Raw genomic sequence first — 21,350 nt, forward strand, 5'->3', positions numbered from 1 at the left:
ATTTCCTACCAGTAACACATGACTTATAAAAAGCAGATAGATGCATGCACACATCTGGCCATGAGCTGCATGCACACCTAGGCCATTGTACTCAAGTGCCTCATACTCGTAGCACAACATATGGAGCTACATGCTGCTAGGAAGTCAAACATACAGTCAAAGATGTTCATTAGTGGATAGAGAAGCTAAAGTCTGTGGGTAAGACTTTGGCATCCCTATTCTGGGAGAATCAGGGTCTGACTTGCGGACTAAATCACAAATATGGTCCTCTGCTACATTTTCTGAATTTAAGTTTTATCCACATAACTCATCCCTATTCACATGGCCGTGCCTACAGGACTGACCTACAATCCCAAATTATGACAATACGCTAATGATTTGCCAACTCAAAGATGGGGAAAAATGATACCCACAGAAACATATCCGATCATTGAGCAGCGCATCACACCTTGCTATGTGTCCAACACACAGGAGTCAATCACACATCATCGGCAAACACAACACAGAACAGAAATATCAACACTTACTGGAGATGTCTGGGTCCGCAAATCAAGCCACCTCTCCAATAGTGTAGGGTGCAGGTCCACCTGTAAGGCATGGAAGGGAGAAATGTGCTCAATGTCTGTGCACTGTACAACACTTCCAAATACAAATACTATGTGTAATATTAACTCAGAAAGTCAAGCCTCTCAGACATGATACTGCATCCTACATACCACTGCAAACATGTACAGATCCAGGGACTCCAGTGAGTGATACACACATATCTGCACACATGCAGTGGCCCTAACTATCATGTGGTGGCAAACATGATCCTTCATTAGTTAGCAGACTAATTCATGGAGTGTATTCCTCTCATCATGTGTATCCATGAGAGACATGCCACGCCACTTTCCGGTGGGACTGCAATACCAGTCACCCAGCTATTGCGACTAAGACCAATTTAAAACACACAGGTACAATGTACAGTGGGCCAGGGACAGTTGTTAGCCCTCAATTTGTATCATTTTCTTCATTTGATGTTCCACAGCTATGGTAAGTTGCACCAACCATAGAGATATGAACCCGTGTGCATACCTTTTGGCATCCATCCCTAATTTAAATGTGGCACTACAAAGTCCAAATATCAGTCTAAGATGTTACCTGAGGTCAGCTATAACTTGTTATGTATGTGTCAGAATCCAGTTCAGACATGTATCACAAAACATTGAGGAACACTATATTTCCGGTAAAAATCTAGATTTAAAACATGTGTTTCCTGATACACTCACAGACCATGCATGAAACATATGTTAGAGCCACATTAGCATCATCAATTGATGTGAAGGCAGCACTAATTTACAGGCTCCTGTTGTGTTTTGTAAGTTAGTCTAGCTGTTGCGTCAACAAATGACAGTAATGTGTGGGAATTATTGTATATCTCACAGGCAACTGTGGCCCATATTTATACATTTTTTGTGCCGCATTTTTGCTGCTTTTTGACGCAAAAATGGCGCTAACTTACAAAATACAATTGTATTTTGTAAGTTTGCGCCACTTTTGCTTAAAAAAATGACGCAAATACGGTGCTAATAAAGTAGAAATATGGGCCTGTATGTTTAACTTGCATTCCACATGTTCAAAAACATTGCCTGCAGCATATGAACAAATCAGCTACTGTCACTACAGAGCATTTATATGTGCACATTACTCTGATTTGTACTCACCAACAGGGCCACCAATCACAATCCCCAGGTGATCCAGCAGGTCTTGCTCCCGGGCAACCAGGTCGGCCCAATGGTGTTTCAGCTGGTGGTCATTGCGCGGTGTTTTGTAGATTCGCTGTAGATGGTACAGGACCTTTGCCCACCGGAGCCTCCTTGCCTCTGTGTGATAGCCCTGTATCACACAACCACCTGCTTCAATTATTAACAGCAGGAAGTGGCACACCAGCCAAATAAAGCCACCCAGTTCCTCCTCTCCCATCCTGCCAAGACGAGGCCTACCCAACATGTTTGCCCCAAAAAAAAGGGAATAAAGGGGTGCAAAGGAGAACAGAGGGAAAATAGGACAGGGAAATGCAAAAAAACTAACAGAACACAGCCCAACTATCCCCAAACTAACACTACCCACAACAGACTCCCAACACTCAAAGACAAATGTTGACACCAGAAATTGCCAAAAAAACACTAACACAGGATACCACAGACACTTATGAAACACAAAAAGACAATTTAAAGACCACACTGGAGACAAATTCACAAAATGCACAGAGAGACAAGTCAAAACACAGCCACACAGTCAGGAAATATCACAGACTGCAAAGTGAAAGTACACCCACTGTACCAATTCTGTAAACAGGATATCCTATTACATCACTTCCTGCCTCAAATGCGGTGCGTTTTTATTGTTATGCGTAAAATATTATGATGCTTACAGTCTGTGCGTCATTTTTTTTTTACGCACATGCTTAGAAATAACCCTGCATCCATATTTTGAAATGTTTCATACTTAACCAATTTCAGGGGGTAAAGTGTGGGAATTACCGCTCAGGGCCAATGGATGTTTCATGTCATTTTTTGACACATGTGCGTCTTTTTTGACACGTATGCGTCAAAATTTCTGTCTTTAACTGGGTTTGGGTAATTTCTCATTTGTAATAGTACAAGACAGGTGTGACAATACAGAGATAGGCTGATTGCACCAACATTGTGCATTCTGGTGTATGGACACATGTGACTGATCATACTACTGCGGACCATGATCCTCTACTTGTTGTACTGGATTTGCACTCTTCACTGACGCAATAGATGGCCAAATGTGTGGAATACAATTAGGTATTACCCAGTTTGGGCATGTTTTGCGTCAAGAGAGGATAGCAAGGCAACGCAACTCAATACAGTAACTCAATGCCTATGGGTCAATGTGTGTGATTTGGCTCTTACTATTGTAGTTGTCCCACTGTGTGAACATCACAAGACGCATTTTTTCAAATCTGCTTGTATGCATGTGGAGTCAATGTGTCCAACCCTCAGATGCTATTCAGTGTGGAAATGAGAGAGGACATGTGTTTGTCATGCACGTAGCAACAACTGCTGTGTGCACTTCCAAGGTTTTTTGGAACATAAGCACCATCAATGACAAAGCATGCACAGGATAGATAGCAGACGGTTGATCATGGCAATGTTCCAAAACTAAGCCGTAACATGTCCTGGAATGGGGGATACTACTTCCTAGGCACTTGTCTGTTTACACCCCATGAGTCAGGCATGGGATAATGCTATGTGGATACGGTGTTTGTGACACCGAGTCCCAAATACAATCCACAAATGTCATGTCATGCCACAGTTGGATTCATATAAATGAGCCATGTCTCTCCTGTGGCAGTGGAGGACAAGCAGACCAAGCTGCATGTGTTCACATATTTCCAGTGGTAAAATGCACAAAGGTATCCGGTTCAAGTGTGTGGGCCAATGTTTAGCCTCTATCATTATTGGGGTCCATGTTGTCACAGTTACGTGCAGGTCTAGTCATGAGTCTGTGGAGCCATTTCCTGCATCTACAAAGTATCCTTCACAGATCAATTGAAGAAAAGCCAATGAGGAATTGAGAACACACATGGGGATAGTCCAGCTGTGGCACTGCAGAACTGTTATGAGACTGACAACAGGCAACCTTGGTGTGCTGACAAAGTTAATGGATCAGGATTCTTAAACTGGCAGGTTTCCTCACAACATTTGTACACAGGTTGGCCTCTAAAATTCCCACTGCATCCGGGAACATCAGGGCCTCTGTGCTGATTAATCTCACAGCTATTCACCACGCAAGCCCCATCAATATGTGGGGGACAATGTGAATCAGCGTGTGGACTGTCAGGGTCCTAACATGTGTTGACTTTTCATGCACATTATCTGAAGTTGTTTGTTGTGCTGGAGGCACCATACCCAATCCATGCATACAGCCATGGTACACTGTCACTATTTGTCACTCATGCATACATGAAACCCAGACAAGGGATGGGCCATGATTAGGCCATTTGGAGACAAGTTCCACCCCATGGTACGATAAGGAAACTGATTATGCTATACAATGTATTTGAGTATGCATTGTAGACCCACCTGACACAATACCCCAGGAGGAAATTGAGGGCTGGGAAAGCAACTATGATACAAATGTAGCCACAGGGAACCTTTATGGTAACGCAAAGACAGGAACCAGTCAGGCTAACAGGATGCAGGGTCAATCAGGATCAAATATTTAACAAGGCAAATACACAGTGAGCAGACTGAGACTGGTCAAAGGTGGAACAACACTGTGGAAAATGAAAAGTGTGTTTCTCCTGTGTGTTGGAACGTAACACAATAATCCATGGGCTGTGTTACACAGCTGATTTATACGGCAATGCATAACAGTGTTATAGATAAAATGGCAGCTTCTATGCTGTTACAGGCAACTGCAAGGGCAGTGCATGTTCAAATGGCTGGTCTGTATGGAGGTGCTCACAGGTGTGTGCAGCTTCAGTCTCTCACAAGTCCTGTAGGTGAGAATCAAGTTCAAAGGGCCAACAGTACCTTTCACATGGGAAGCAATGTATAGGTGATTACAGGTCCTACAGACTACAAGGCAGTGCATTATTTAACCAGAAGTCCATGCAGACAGAAGTACAATAACTATGGCATATCATAAAAGAGGGAAGCACACTGGATTCACATTGTGAGTCTAGGTGTGTGTAAAGGAGGGATTATCTGGGTACACATATTCCCTTTCCAGGGACCTCGGAAGAAGGGTGGGGTGAGACAGGGAACATGGGTGCGGCAGGACTTAGGACATGGGCTGCCATGTGCAGGGGATGTCTTGTGAGCAATGCTAGTCATACCTGGGGCACTTGTGCTATCAATTTGCTGCTTATATGGAAATCTTGTCACACATAGCCCTTGCAAAGATAGGTGATGTAACACTTACTGCTGTCAAGGGTCTGGTCATACCTTCTTGTCACCAATGCGATAGCACATCCACTGCCTCATGTTTGAGGCATTTTTTTCCTTATTGACTGATGGTGTCTTAGTTGTGTGCCATATGCTGCAATGAACCATGTTGCCAACATGTATGTGTGAAATAGCTGTGGTCCTCTGCTGTTGCCCTTCAAATGTGAAATGTACAGGATATATGTCATGTACAGTGTGTGTGAATTTGGCTGTACATTCATATGCATCAAATTTGCTGTGGATTTTTCTGTATCCTAATCTGTATTTCTGCAATGCTCCATGAGGCTACACTCTGATTCTGATAGTTAGGGATAATGTTATGCAAAAATGATTATCCAGACCATGATATAGTGATTAGAATAGGTGTTTATTGACATATGGTAAGACAGTGGTGATGGATGAGTAGAGTTAAAAGAAATTTTGGACAATATGTTGTCTCCGACGCAATCCTGCAGCTGTGTTTGGATGGTCCCCCTCATGTTGATGGACAGCATCCTCTTCTTCCTCCTCTTCAGGCATTTGTGGGTCAGGTTCATATAGGGGAATGTTCCTTCTTACACATATGTTGTGCAGGATGGCACAGGTCAAAATTATTTTGCACACCATTTCAAGTGAGTATAGGAGGCTGCCTCTGGTGATGTCGAGGCACCTGAATCTTGACTTCAGGATGCCAAAGGTCCTCTCGACTATGGTGCGTGTCCTCCTATGTGCCTCATTATAGGCACGCTCTGCTGCAGTGCTTGGGTTTGCAAATGGGGGTCATGATCCACGGCTGGATCCCATACCCCTGATCAGCTGAAAGAGAAAATGAGTGAGAACATGTTGATGTAGCTTGCACCATAATTATCACTTTGCATGGCAGATGTTCTCTTGTGTTGTCTGTGACTCATCTGTGTTTGTGTTATTGTGTGGAATCCTAGGCTTCTAGGATATACCATCAGCATTGGGTTGTTTCCTTATCTGAACGGGTGTTTGGCTGATTGACCGGATGTCAGCAGAATTTTTGTAGAGTTGCAGTACAGTGTGTACTCCCTTGCATTATGTCATGTGAAAGAGATGTCCCTGTGTCTTAACTGGGGGTGAGATGATACTTCCAGAATCAATTCCACAGTGGTGGTAACACAGTTGCATCTATATACCCTGGACATCCCATCCAATTTCACATATGCAATAGAATTAGTTAAACATCAGTGAGACCCTTAGATTTGGCTGGGTGAAAATGTACAACACATCTCCGTACGTTGTCAGCACTGACGTGTTGACAATTGACTATTCATTAATTTCACATGTGTGACAAGTTCACTGCAGACCTATTTCTATGCCCTTGCCAAGCCGACTCAGGTTGTAACATGTACCTATACTACTGAACATGTTCTAGTTCATCTGGCTAACTTGGTTGTGAGGTTGTCATTTTGAGTGTCAGAAGGTCGGTATGCCTGTACATCTGTTGTGTGTGTGTGAATTTGTCTCAATGCCCTCGTGTAGGAATGTACACTTTCAATATTGTCCCATCAATATGTGTTCTTCGCACAGTCCACTTGCTTATTGGTAGTGGGCAATGTGAGAGCAGGAGTGATGTGAGATATAGGTACAGCCTCAATGATTGCATGTCACCTTCATCGTAGTCATCATCATGCTATGTGTGTCATGGTGTTTGACCTGCAGCATAACACATTACACACCCCTTACTCAGTACGTATTGTTTGGAAGGGTGTTTGATTGAGTGTTATTGATGTGATATTGGAAGATTAATCTTCCAAATTGTACTGCCAGTTGAGGCCATGTCATTGTCATTGTGTTGTTTTAAATTGTCCCCTTGTGTCTGTGGAGTGGCATGTGTTGTTATTTCGTACTGTCATTTGTCCATAGGTGTGTATCCCATTGGGTGAGGATATCAAACATGCCTAACGGTGTCACAACCTCAGTGTCTTCCTGGCCACATGTCGATGTCGTTGTGTATGTGTTGTGTGTCCTAGAGGGTTGCTATGCTGTGTGTATATAACTGGGTTTCTGTACTTACCAACAAGGAGGCCATTTCCATATCGTCCATCCTGGAAGTGTTGATGGATGGTGCAGTGACGGAAGATGAATGAATCATGTTCACTCCCAGGATACTTTGCCACGATGTTGGTGATCAATCCCCGGTGATCGACAATGGCCTGCACATTGATGGAGTGTGTGTGCTTCCTGTTGCGGTATAGATGTTCGGTTGCAGCAGGTGGCACAAGGCGTACATGTGTGAAGTCAATGGCACCAAGCATGTGTGGGAAGCCATTAATTTGGTAAAATCCCTGTTTTGTCTCCTGCTGCTTCTGCTGTGTGTTGGGGAAGCTGATGTGGTGGGGTGTGAGGGAGATGATGGCATCCAATACCTTGGGTAGGAGGGCGGAGAATGAGGGATGTGAGATCCCGGCAACCAGGGCACCAGTGGTTTGAAAGGAGCCACTTGCCAACATGTGGAGTACAGCTAGCAGCTTGGTTTCTGGTGGAATGGTGCAGGGTGTCTGCAAGCTGGGTGCCAACTGTGGCTCAATGTTGCGAAGCAGCTGCTGAATGGCTGCCAGTTGAGCCTGTACCTCTGGATGATGTCTTGTTGGCGGAGTCCCAGAAGGGTTGTCCTGGTAAGGAATATCCTCTCCTGCCTTCTGCATTGCCTTTGGGGTCCCTGCTGGTGTTGTGGAAGCTGCTGTTGTTGGTCCTGTGCTCTGCGTCTGCGTGCATACTGGATGAAAAGCACCTCCACGTCATACTTTTGGAGCTCTGCAGTTGCTTCAGTGTGTTTTCATTAAGTACAGGTGTGTTTGCACCATTTTAACGCCTGCCCTGACCCAGGCGTTATTTTTTTACGCAAATCGGGCTGTGCGTCATTTTTCGACTCCGCCTCCCGGCCGTGCTGGATTTTTTGCGCGTTTGGATAAATAAGGCGCACTGTGTTTAAGTCATTTTTTGGACGGGAACGCCTACCTTGCATGTCATTAATGCAAGGCAGTTTCACGCATCCAGAAAATGACGCACACGCCGGGATTTTGGCGTTCGTGGGCTCGGGAGTCAATGTTTAAATATGGTGCACGATTTGCGCTGAATGTGCGTCAACATTTTTGACACACATTCGGCGCAACCAGAGTATAAATATGCCCCCAAGTTGGCTCATTTTTAAATCACAGTAAAACAGAGAATCCAAACATTTTTAACCTGTTTGTTCCCCAAATAATACCATTTGATACTTTAGTGGGGAAGTTTTTGGAATTGTCAAAAGCACATAAAGTAGTTTTAAATAGACGTTTTTGGGGCAGCTAGTACATGTATGAGCTAGAATCCATGTATCAACAAGCATAAATGTTTATCTGGTATTGGGTCTCTGTTGTAACGAAAAATATCTGAGAGCAGTGTTACTTAAAATTAACAATCAAAAATAATACATTTATAATTACTTTTTTTATGAAAAACCGAATTTATTTACAATAAAGAGTGCAATAATGTTAAACCCCAAAAAATCATATATTTTAGCTTGGGCGCCTTGGTGGAGCAAAGAGTAGCCTATTTGGGGACTGAACCCTGAATGGTAGGTTCTCTCAGAAACTCCATTAAGTACAGAGTTTTGAAGACCCCGGATGCAGCTGAGCAGTGGATGCAATATTATGGACCGAGGTGCAGCTTAATGCATGTGATAAGCCAAGCGCTGAATGACATGTGGCTTGCTCTCTCCAGTGCAAAAGTGGTATATATCAGCCCCCACTAGGAAGACTGTGCCCAGTTGGGTGCTTTCCGCCTGAAGGCGCTGTAATGCACCATAGAGTGGAGAAGGAAGATGACACTTAAGAATGGTGTGCAGGGTTGCATCAGAGGCGAACTGGCACTTACCCCTGAAAGGGTACATTTTCACACACAGAACAAGTGTGTCCATGGACGAGAATAAGCCCAAATAACAGAGATGGAAGCATCAATGTTTCACACCAAGACCTACAACCCCAGCCAAGGGGAAATGTTATAGCCAAAAGAATTGCATGAACCTAGGATTTTGAGAAGGAAGACCATACTTATGACAACGACAACCACACAAAAAGTAAAGGCAAATATCTCCTCTATAGATGGAGTAATGGTGGACATTCATGGTTACATTGCTAAGACTGAAAGAATGGTAAGTATGTTGACTACATGAGCCGTAATCTGCTATTTGAAAAGTTGAAAAAGAGGCATAAGACGGGGGTTGCATAGAAACTGTGTGGCGACCTCGATTTATTGTCTGGAGACCAGAGCTGAGTATCTGAAGAATACTTATATGGCCGTCTGTATTAGACTGCTGGTGGCGCAGTACCTCCCCTGTGGTTGAAGATGTAAAGCCAGTGATGTTTGGATGTTAGATCGGTGGAATTGATTAAGGTGACAAATCTGTACATAGAAGTTCCAACTATAAGTAACACAGCCAAGGCCATAGTCCAGGCTACATTGTCTAATTGGCAACAATGGCAGGTGCTGACTAAGACTTGATAGATGTATTTATTTATTTATTTATTCATTCATTTATTACTTGAACGTTTTTATAAAGCGCATCTAGTGACCTAATAGAGGCTACAGAGTGATGCGAGTCTCAGAACAAATGGAAGGTGGCAGGCAGGTGAGATGTGACTTCAACATAATATTAGGTATACATCCAAAATAGGATTCTGATGGTATAGTTTCCGGACAAGAATGACTTCATGCCAATTTTAGGTATCCGACCACTAAGTCTATGTTCATTAAAAAGAAAAGGAGAAATGAGTAACCTACTCCCATGAAAAATAGGTGCGTCTCCAGATGTTTACAGATCTTGCTGTAAATAGAGGCCTGAAATATATATAGGTGAATCAATGGGCAGATTTACTAAGGGCCTGCGTGGCCCTTGCGTGACGTACGCTCTTACATGGGATTTACTAAGTCATGCAAATACAACATTGTGTAACTCTACATGGTTTAGTATATCCAAAGTAATGCAAGGCAGTGCATATTGCTGGCTTGATTTACCTTGTAGCAGAGAGGCATTCCATAGGTGGAGTACAGAGGTTCCCATTCATCGAATAACATTTATGATTTGTTCTTAATTGTGATGAATTGCTGTGTACATAACTTATTTGCCCCCTTGGGTGTGATGTATGATATACATAACCATTATGTGCTTAATAATGTATGATGGGTTATGTTTATCACATATATTACTTATACATCCACACTTTTATTAAGTGGAGATCAAAATGACTGACTTTATGTCCTTTGAGTATTCCCATTCAATATAATATGACTGGTGCTTGTTGGGTACTTATTGCATGATATGCTACACAGGCTCAAGTAGATTATCTAATATTGATTTTTTATTTTCATTTGTTTAAGGAATTATGGCAGTCATTCCTACCGCGGCGGGCGGGAACCGCCAGAAGACCGTACCGCGGTCAAAAGACCGCAGCGGTCATTCTGTCTTTCCCGCTGGGCTGGCGGGCGATCGCCAAAAGGCCGCCCGCCCGCCCAGCGGGAAAGCACCAGCAACGAGGAAGCAGGCTCCGAATGGAGCCGGCGGAGTTGCTGGTGTGCGACGGGTGCAGTTGCACCCGTCGCGATTTTCAGTGTCTGCCAAGCAGACACTGAAAATCAATGTGGGGCCCTGTTAGGGGGCACCTGCAGTGCCCATGCCAGTGGCATGGGCACTGCAGGGGCCCCCATGGGCCCCACGACACCCGTTCCCACCAGCCAGGTTCTGGCGGTGAAAACCGCCAGAACCAGGCTGGCGGGAAGGGGGTCGGAATCCCCATGGCGGCGCTGCTTGCAGCGCCGCCGTGGAGGATTCACAGGGGCAGCGGGAAGCCCTTTTCTGACCGCGGCTTTACCGCCGCGGTCAGAATAGCCCAAGAAGCACCGCCAGCCTGTTGGCGGTGCTTCCTCCGTCCCCTACCCTGGCGGTCTCGGACCGCCAGGGTAGGAATGACCCCCTATGTGTGGTATAATTTCTTCTATTTTTTTCTATATGCTGTGGCATACTGCAATGTATATGTATAGAAGGCCGCCATTCATTTGATGAAATACACAGTCAGCCCTATGTTAATTTCTGTTTTATAGAAGTCATGTGTTAAGCACATTTGATACACAAAACTTGTAACCTATGAGTAAGGCAGACGCCGAAATGCCTCAGGTTTTGTTGATACTGAATTCAAAATAAACGTCAGATCATGTACCATCTCAGGAGTGCACTGTCTTTTCCTTTCTGAATTAGAATTGAGTTTATGGATACGGGTTGTTACACCTGGAATTGCACCACCACTGTGAGGGCTTGGAGGATTTATAAGGTTTGTTTGCGGTCATCAGTGTAAACATATATACACTCATTAATACCTGCACACATTAAAATGTAACTCAAAGAAAGGAAAGTGAAAGAGAATAAGTATTTTTATTAAGTTAGGAAGGGGCCAGCAAAATGTAACTCTGTTATACAAGGCAGAAGCAAGAAAGATTGGTCTAAGATTATTCTGGTTGAGGTTTGTTCTTTAGGGATGTTACTAAAATTTCTTCTTGCTTTTGTTTCCTCCACTTTTGTGTGGTTGGATTAACAATGCATTAGGTCTGATCTAATTTGTTTTATATACTGTAGGAGGTCTTGGGATATTAACATCATATTTAATCATTTGGCAGAGAATAATGTTTTCACTAATGTAATGACAAACTCATCAGAATCATGGCCAATATGGACTATCACATTTACCGACGGACATAAAATGTGTAAAAACATGATACATCAGCCCCCTTTTCTAACAAGTCAGTAATGATTACACCCCACACATTAAACATTCAATTCTAAACGTACTTCTGAAAAGAGTGCTCTCGCCAAAGATCGAAGTGGGCAAGATCAGAGGGGGACAATGTGCCTATACTTTTTTGATTTATAAAAAATCATTCCCCTACTTTTTGTAAAAAGACAACCGTCCTGGGTGGTTAATTCTAATAGTTTAAATGCTCCAGCTGAAGTTTCATTCAGTAAATCTCTTATGCAGTGAAATTAAAGCCGGGCAGATAGCTAAACAAGCTGCCAGGGTACCTGCTTGCCTGAAAGAAATGCAAATGTGTGCTATGAGTTAATCTGCAAATGTAAAGTGTTCCTGGGACCTAGTGCTGGCTTTAATTGGTCTTATCACTCAAAGCTTTGTGATGAGAAAGACTTATGCCCTCATTACAACCCTGGCATACAGTGTAATGTTGGCGGTTGGACCGCAAACAGGCTGGCGGTCATTACCGCCACATTATGACATTGGCGGTTTGGCACACGCCAAACCGCCAATGTACCACACCGCCCGCCACGGAGGTAATGACCGCCAGGCTGCAGACAACGGTCTTCAGCCCGGCGGCCGTCACTAGTCCGCCTGGGGGATCATGACCCTGCATACCGCCATGGATTCTGTGGTTTTTGAACCGCCACGAAAACCATGGCGGTAGGCACTATCAGTGCCAGGGAATCCATTCCCTGGCACTGATAGGGGTCTCCCCCTCCGGTCTTCCCCCTCCCAAGAGTCCACCCCCAACACCCACGACCCCCCTACCACCCCCAAAGGTGGTAGGGCCCTCTCCGCACCCCCACCCCCGACCCCCATAGGCCCCCCCCCAAACATACTCCCCACATCCCCACTGTGGCATGCACACACCACTCACACACATACACGTGCACATACATGCACACATACATACATGTTACATCCCCACTACACACATCACACCCCCGCAAACATACATGCACCCACACACTGCCTCTAAATACTCACACCCCCATTCACGCACACACCACACAACACTCCCCCAACCCCCTCCCCTGTCAGACGATCACCTTATCTGCTTCGGTGGTCCTCCGGGAGGGAACGTGTTCCATGGGGGCTGTTTTCTTTCGAAAAGACTGCCGAGGTCGGAATGAGGGCCTTATTCTTTATAACTGGTAGTGCAAGGAGTTAACAACTGCGCTGTGAAGTGTGAGCTTTTAATTGTAATTGTATTTATATAGTGCTTACTACCCCTGGAGGTGTTGAAGGGACAATATTGTAAAATAATTGCATTATATACAGTATGGCTATTACTAAAATCTATATTTTGGAACCAACATGTTTGCACATTTTGTAGCAGTCTATCTTATACTTGGTGTAATGCAAGTTTTAAACATTGACTTACATATTCACAGTGCTTTCTGTCACAGGCTGTGTGACATTCTGGCAGTAAAAATACACCAGTCACTACTCTCCAATGTACCAACTAAGATTTAATTATGTGGCTTTCTGGTTAAAGCTGCACATTATTTTATACATAGCTACCTGAAAGTGAAAGACCAAAATAATTTACAGATTATTTATTTTTTTAGCCACACTTCTGACCCCGCCCCCACGCTCACCACTGCATGCAGCATCACAGTTTCCATAGTTTTTCAAAGCCCTTTGACCTCTGGCTCTCACCATGCACAGACAAAAGTGGTGAAAACATGACACGAGAAGTTCCACAATCCAACAAAATTCATAGCTGTATGGTGTCCAATTGGTATGTGTGATACCTTCAGCCAAACATGGATTGTTACCTAACCGTACTTTACTGCTGATGTTTTTGAGCCCATAGACACAATGTGTCCTGGAAAATGTCAAGTCCCAGAATAAAAGGTCAGGAATTATTTAAATTAAGACATTTGGCATAGGGAAGCTTGGTGGTTAGGAATGCACACACAACAGCTGTGCCACCTTAATGCAGTCAGGCAAAGAGTGCAGAAAAACAAAAAAGCATCAGGTTTCAGGTGCCTTAGAATGCAGGGTTACAAATGATCCTGCTTTAATTTGATGTTTTAAAGATTTTGCAAGGTCCTATGCTGTTAGCAGTGTTGCTCACCCTTGCAATGTCATAATTTTCAATGAGGAGTAGGTGAATGATGACCAACTGTATCCAGAAACTTGTTTCTTAAAACAGTTGAATATAGCACTGTTATTTTTTAATCAGTTAAAAGTCTTGGAAACCGGAGAGAGTCCTCACAGTGAGCTTGTAGGGTAATGAGATGTTATGTGAGAGAGGGTTATGAGATATGAGTGAAATGCACAGACTTTCTATTATTTAAACAGTCTAACATAGGTTAATTGGACACGCTGCTAATGGGAAGGCCCTACATACCATTCATTACATCTCCTTTAAATTAAATATGTGCTTCATAGAAACATAGCAAAATTACTAAATATTTTGTAAACATTGGAAAAACACATTTTGTGTCTATTTTTGGGGGTTAGGTGGCTGAAAAAAACCTTGATAAACACTGTTTCAAATTGTTTGGGAAACACTGAGAAAACACCTTTGAACTCCACAAAAAAATAAACACTGAAAACAGGACAGCCTAATTATATTGCTGCTTTTGCTGGTTGGCTGAGACCATGCCGTGCATGTGGCCCCATCTCTGCCGCCATTGTGTGAATCTATGACTCCCTGCTAGGCCTGTTTCAAGCTGTGTAATGCAGATTCCAGTTTTTGATCTATCCTTCCATGCTGGGATTTGATCTGAGGTTGTGATTTCTCTTCTGGATCTTGGTATTGAAGGATGTGGATCCTCCACACCCCACTCTATCAGGACAGGGTATGGCCCTTCCTCTATGTGCATCCTGCTGGACGTCTGGCTGGGGTGTACTTGTTTGGGGTGTTCAGTGCTGGTGGCCCCTTTGCTGGAGGAAAGGTAAGCATCTATATCTGTCACCCTCAGGGCTTCTCTCCAGTAGTGGCATACTGGTTCCTGGCATTTGTGTAGTGTGTGCATCTTCTGGGGCAACTGTCAGGTTTTTTTACTCGTGGGAACTCTACCTCTAGTCTGAGTCTTACCCTTCTGTGTGATGAGCATTGTTTTAGCGCAGATGTCTCTAACCTTTTCTGTAATAATAAGAGCTAGTTATCTTCAATGAAAATCATCCCAATCTACTAGTATTAGTGATGTAACAGTGACCAGCCAAGATTATCAGCAGTGATCACATCAGACCATTAGGCAGGATTTTCTGCATCAATGTATAAAAGACAATTTGGAATGACTGTATATGGTAGTACATAAATGTAATAGCTGCAATACCCCTGGCACCCAGGTAATAACATGAGTAATAATTCTCTCCAACTCAAATAATAGCTTTAAATACATTTTTAAAATTCAGCCATTTTTTCCAAATATCAGCTTATGATTTCTGAAAATACACATTTTCTTCTGGAATTAATGCTTTTTAATTTTGGTATACATATAATAATACAACCAAGCAAAAGCTTCTATATTATTAGGCTGGGCAGCACTCAGTTGACCTACTCACAGGTAGCTGGTGAGCTACTGGTAGCTCATGAGCTTCTCCTTGGAGCCACCTGTTCCAGTGTCTTGTTAGTGATTACTAGTCCTGCTTCTGGCTTCACCTTACTTAATTGTTGGGCCCAAGTTAGACTCAGTATGGTCTGTGGCCTATTCAGCGTGGTGTGGTCTCAGTATGTGTTTTATCCCATGTGCTCCTATGGGTGCTTGCTGCTGGCCATTATTTGGGGCCACATCTTGTGTCTTGGATCTGGACATTCACATTTGGCACTCCTGTCTCTGTCCCAGAACACTCCAACCTCTTCCCCATGACTTGACGGGGGTCACTGATGGTGTCCTCCCTTGGGTCTAATTTTTTCGTGGGCTGAGGTGTGCCTGTTGTGCTGAAAGTTATTCATGAAGCTGCCTGTAGGTCCCGTCTGGCACTCATTCCCTGTGTCACTGGCTAAGGGCTCCTTGCCTTGCAGCTGCCTTTTGCTTCTTTGGTTAGTCTGTCACTTCTTGTGGGTTACTATTGTGTTTTTTATGTAAACCCAGTAAGGGGGCCTGATTTAGAGTTTGGTGGATGGGTTACTCCATCACAAACATGACGGATTTCACCTGTGGTATATTATGATGTACATAGGACATTATTGAATCAGTGGTGACGGAGTAGCCCCACCTGCTAAACTCTAAATCAGGCTCTAAGACATGTTCACAATGGATGATGCCTGCATTGGGGACCAGATTTACTAACATATTGTGCCAAGTTTGCATCACAAAAGTGGCACAAACTGTTTTGTTGGGTTTACGTTTGAACTCAAATCCTGATTTGCATTGGAAAGTTACCTAAAATAATGCAAAACAGCACTATGCACTACTTTGTGCTACTCTGCATCAAGGGGTGGTACATGGGAATTCACATGGAACCACCCATGGGTTTTGCTGCAAATTCCTATCAACTAACATTGGTAAAGAGGGGTTTCCATCAGAAACGTAAGCCTCCTTGAGTCATGCTCAGCAGGGGAGCAAGTTGTAAAACTCTCCACATTTTTCCTACTTTCATGTGTGCTGCACTGTACAGCACACATATAAAGTGGCCAAAGTGTTAAAGCATAGTTAATGGACTAGAAGGGTACCCTTCAAGTACTAAACCTGTGCTTGTCAAAAGGCATGCACCCTTGTACTATGGCGCAAGATAGTGTGCATTGATGTAAGGCACCCAAAAGTGCACCAGCAAGGGGAAGAGGAAAGTAGTGCCATACCGTAGATACAGCACTTTTTTTCCTCTCTAGTTTGACGCAACGCAGCATCCTGCCAAAAGTTTGTAAATCTGCCCCTTGTTTTCCTGCCTTGGTTGCCTTTATGACTGCAACAACAGCATCGCTGCCTGCGTATCAGAACTAAAGGACAGATGTACCACACAATTTTGCAGTTGCAAAAGGCGAAAATCGTCGTTAGTGACAACAAAATGGCCTTGTACAAAGTACCATCCCTATTTTACGAGTCGGTATCCAGATACCGATTCGCAAAATTGGGATTGCAACTTGCAATTATGAAGGGGCGTCCTGAGGACGTTCCTTCCCAATTGCAACTCGCAGGGGGATGTATGATTGTTTTGTGACTGTGAATGCTGTCGCAAAATATTTGCAGTTAACACCAATATCAAATTGGTGTTAACCCATTCGTAAACAGGAAGGGGTCCCAACTGGAATCCTTCCCCTTTGTGAATGGCAGCTAAAATGTTTTTTCAGAGCAGGCAGTGGTCCAATGGACCACTGCCTACTCTGAAAAAAAAAAAAAAAAACTTTGTATTTTCATCTTTTAAATGCATCCCATTTTCCTTTTAGGAAAACGGGCTGCATTTTTAAAAAAACTGCTTTATTGAAAAAGCAATCACAAACATGGTGGTCTGCAGACCCCAGCAGCAGTGGCGGCTCACAGGAGGGAAAAGAAGCAGGGCACGGCGGCAGGCCGCATGGTGGGGTGGAGTAAAAAAAAATATATATATAATGAAAAAAACGTACCTTTATTGCCGCCCTGCGCTGATCCCCTCCTCCATCCTTGACTGCAGGAACAGGCTCTCAGCCTGCCCTGCATCCAATCCTAGCGTTGCTTTCATGCTGCTGGCAGCATGAAAGCAGCGTTAGGATTAGACGGGGCACCCAGCCAGGGTGCTCCGAAGCAGAGTGAAAGTCTCTGCTTGCTGTCTCCAACCCAGCAATGCAGTGCCTTTGTTGCTGGGTTAGAGAGAGCCCCGTGCGCATGTGTGTTTTGCTGACCCAAGATGGCCAGCCAAACATGCACACTGAGGGGGTGTGATGCACTCCCTCTTTGTGCTCGTCACAGCCCCATGACCATTCCCCTTTTACAAGAAAACGATAATAAACATATTGTTTTCTTGTAAAAGTTTTGCATCTGCTCCTGCGGGGGGGAGTGCGGCAACGCTCCTTCGCCATAGAGGAGGAGCCGCCCCTGCCCAGCAGGCCACCATTCCTGGGAGTGCAGCCATTCACAAATGGGTTGCAAATTGCGACTTGCCTCATTAATATTAATGAGACAGGACCCTTGTGACCCGTTTGGAAATCGCAAACCGTGTGGTTAACACTGTTGTACATTTTGTTTTGCTATTCGTAAACAGATCGCAAATTGCAAGTTGCAAAACAAAAGATCGTAAACCTGGCCCTTAGTGGTGCTTATTTTTATTTTTTTTTAGCATGAACGTTTCATTTAATAAGAGTTTTCGGACACGTAAACTACAGTTTACATTTTCTAAAAAGAAAAAAAGCTGTAGGTTTTTTACAAAAATAAAACTTGGAGATACTCTGTGTGACCAGTGGCCTTTTTATCATGAGGCAGCCCATCAAACTTGCACTATTAAGTTGGGATCAACCTAAGAAGTATGGATGTTTTCAGGTCTAGCAACCAACAACTGTAGCGGCTTCACCACAATAAATTCAAAGCTATGCGTATGATGTAATCAATTCGAGCTTTAACTCCCTCACAAAAGAGTTGCTCTCAAATGAATGTTTCTCTGCCACCCTCCCTGTTGAAGCCGGAGGGACACCAAATAGACAGGGTTCTGTGCTGAGGGGAGGAGACGGCGACAGTCCCCTGCTTATTTACCGCAGAGTAGCTCCTCTGGGCCCTGTCTCTATGAGGCATAATTGAATAAAGATATCTATAGGGAGGCCCAAGGGACGGAAGAAACAAAAAGCTAACCGGCGCTAAAGACCTGTCGCTAAGGCTCCGCGATGTTGAAAAAAAGAAATATTATTTTCAGTACCTAAGGCGTATTTTAATAGTGTGGTGATCTGAGCTACATTTACACCGAACACTGAAAGTAAAAGCATGTAACAAACCATAATTTTAACCGCCACTTAAATAACAGGCATTTCCATTAGCCAACTCAGTGGTCCTAGTTCTATCCACCCAGGAAGTCATCTTTGCTTGGTTTCACACCTGCGACCTGATAATTCCATACATACATGCGACAGACACGCAAACACGGAGATTATTTAGCTTCGCTCTTCAGCAGATTGTCAGTTTATAAAGAGCAAACATAGCCAGACTGAACATACGCCAGTAAATAGAGAAACGGTGTCCAGTGTAGGGCTACAAGAGCTGAATCCATGCCAGATTTTGCGAGTTCCACAGAAAATAAATGTACAGCCTGTACAGTTAACCTTAATAGAACTCATCTGCACAGGTGGTATGTATCCTGAAAATCTGGTATTACACCTATTAATTTTGTTAATGTACTTTTTTTTATAATAAAGTTACTTAAAAACATTACAATTTAGATCAAATTCATAAATGCAAGAAAAAAGAGAAAATCACCATTTGTAATGTTAAATTATCCGCAAGTGGTATCGTTTCGGATTCAATACAATAATTAGACAGCTTCATAATTGCGGATTGTCACCTCTCAAACACTACATGGTGGTCTACATGCATGTCCGCCACCTCCCCCCCCCCCCCACCCCCCATCACCACCCATTAAGAGATTTCTTTAAAGGTCTATTTTTATTCTGAAAATGAAGAACGTACAACCTTTGCGATCCACCGTATGAGTTTGGGCACTAGCCATTGAGTGTTACTCGGTCACTTGAGAGTTTGCCAATGGGGTAAGGAGTAGCAGACATGTGCCCTAAGTGTGACCCCTAGCTTGAAGTCAGAAGCAGGGCCTGGCTGGCACTAGAGGACACTGGGACACACTCTTGTTCGAAAGGTGGCCAGGTTTCTGTGTCAGATCAGAACGGGAATCATAGCACAACCCGTCCTGGTGGTGCGACACACATTTTCTTACATATCAGTTGCTCAGGTGAGAAATAGTCATACTGTCTGGGCAAAAGTGTCATCTCATTAGCCCTAGTTTAACATCTGAATGTGACAGTTACCACTAAAAAAGGGCCCTGATAATGTTTGACAGGGGTCTTCCACCACCGGGCACCACATGTGGCCCTTCTTTACCAATTTTTAAAATGTTTGAGTTACAAATATGAAGTCGGCAATTTATACAGCAGATGGTCGCTATATGGCAAGTGTGGTGCATCCATAATTATGCGAAAAATGCAAAACTGCAAAGTCCCATAATCCCAATGCCTCGGGGTATGGCTCTGTGTTTGGCCCACCACATTCCCTTGCGTAGGTCAATATGGGCTGGTATTAGAACACTTTCCTGGACTTCTGCTGCCTTTAAATTCTGCCCTGGCGTCCGGAGGTTGTATAAAGGTGAGTTATTTCTTTCGACGACATGCTCCCCACCTCCGTTGCTTTCACCCTACAACGGCGCTCCGCCGGATTACCGTCCTGACAGACCCGCAAAAGAATCCGTTTACCAGGGAACTTAATCGGGCAATTTGAGCCCGGCCAGGGGGCCCACAGACTTCACGCTAAATATTTCCATTGCAGAATGCGCTGCAGCAGGACAATGGCTGATGACAAGAACTGAGATGAGACCAGCAAGCAGATGACAGAATTAAGCAGGTTGAACAATGACTATTGCCCTAAATTGACCTCTCAGCATTAATTCTTTGGGTAAAAATATAACAGTTTCTAGTCTACTGTGAGTGGCTAGCACAGCATGTTGTGCGCAGAGTTTCATTCAGTTGCTGCGGCCGTCCCATTCCAAAAACACACACCCAAGTCAGCAATGTCTGCCCGTAGAGGCGGGAAACCACAAGTATATATATATATAGAGAGAAAAAACAAGACAGCCTCCTGTACCACCAACCCTGTCACAGCACTTGCGGGCCGAACATATGCTCCCTGTCAAACCCACAGCAAGGTAATCCGCACTATTCTCTAAAACAAAAATACAACAGTCACAACACAGTTCCTTCTAGCCTTGCTATGATTATAGAAACACAACTCGGTGCCAGTAACTCCCTCAGGTGTAGACTGCAGGAGGCGTCGAACGAAGATTACGGTTTGGCTGTGGGCGCTGCGACTCACATAAATAGGTTCTGTAAATATTGCACCGTATTAAGGAACCAGACCAAATGTCTCAAAAGCCTTTTTATCCTGCCCGCAGCTTTGCAATGAACCATGCATGAGAGAAAGAATAATGCCAGAAGCAGTGCTTAATTTCTAAATAAAAAGGTGCCGGTGCCCAAAACCCTCCTCTTAAACACGGGGTTGCTGCATTTAAATGTACGAGGACGGAATTCTGAGGCAGCTAATCCTGAAGCCATCTCGGGCCTCTTCAATCCATTTAAAGACACTCCCTGCCCTGTCCCTTCAGATCACTCCTGCAGCTTTCTTATTTTCTCCCATTGTGACGCTTTTTGTTTTTGTTCCTCCGTCTTTCCCATGTGTCTTTTGCGCGCAGCAAATGCCCGAGGCAGAAGAATAAGCCCCGGCCCTCAAAAATAAGTGCCGGTGCTCAGCACCGGAACCAATAAGCACAAATTAAGCAGTGGCCGGAAGACTATAGAAGGCAGGAAAAACATACAAGACTCAAGCATGAAGCACACAGTAATGAAAAGCATTGTACCTGAGGAAAGTCAGTTCTATACACACCTGGTATTTATGTGGCAAGAGGCAATGCAGTAGAGGGTCCATCATTTAGATTAAAGTGCTAAATCTAGGGCATTTTCCAG

At 44.0% G+C, this 21,350-nt stretch overlaps 1 protein-coding gene across 2 annotated transcripts in view; it reads right to left on the reverse strand.

Annotated features, from left to right (window-relative positions):
- Positions 1-21,350, reverse strand: part of PPEF1 (protein phosphatase with EF-hand domain 1) — a 471,481-nt gene that overhangs the window by 390,256 nt on the left and 59,875 nt on the right. The window lies entirely within an intron of this gene.

Source organism: Pleurodeles waltl, chromosome 8 (genome assembly GCF_031143425.1).
Source record: "Pleurodeles waltl isolate 20211129_DDA chromosome 8, aPleWal1.hap1.20221129, whole genome shotgun sequence".
Lineage (NCBI taxonomy): Eukaryota > Metazoa > Chordata > Amphibia > Caudata > Salamandridae > Pleurodeles > Pleurodeles waltl.